The following is a 571-nucleotide window of genomic DNA, read 5'->3' on the forward strand; positions in this document are numbered from 1 at the left end:
ACAGGAGGGGGAAACGGGAGAGTCATAGACAGGAGAGGGAAACGGGAGAGAAAGAGACAGGAGAGGGAAACGGGAGAGAGAGAGAGAGACAGGAGAGGGAAACGGGAGAGAGAGAGAGAGACAGGAGAGGGAAACGGGAGAGAGAGAGAGAGACAGGAGAGGGAAACGGGAGAGAGAGAGAGAGACAGGAGAGGGAAACGGGAGAGAGAGAGAGAGACAGGAGAGGGAAACGGGAGAGAGAGAGAGAGACAGGAGAGGGAAACGGGAGAGAGAGAGAGAGAGACAGGAGAGGGAAACGGGAGAGTCAGAGACAGGAGAGGGAAACGGGAGAGATAGAGACAGGAGAGGGAAACGGGAGAGATAGAGACAGGAGAGGGAAACGGGAGAGTCAGAGACAGGAGAGGGAAACGGGAGAGTCAGAGACAGGAGAAGGAAACGGGAGAGAGAGAGACAGGAGAGGGAAACGGGAGAGAGAGAGACAGGAGAGGGAAACGGGAGAGAGAGAGACAGGAGAGTGAAACGGGAGAGTCAGAGACAGGAGAGGGAAACGGGAGAGAGAGAGACAGGAGAG

The sequence above is a fragment of the Scyliorhinus torazame genome, chromosome 9 (genome assembly GCF_047496885.1).
Source record: "Scyliorhinus torazame isolate Kashiwa2021f chromosome 9, sScyTor2.1, whole genome shotgun sequence".
Lineage (NCBI taxonomy): Eukaryota > Metazoa > Chordata > Chondrichthyes > Carcharhiniformes > Scyliorhinidae > Scyliorhinus > Scyliorhinus torazame.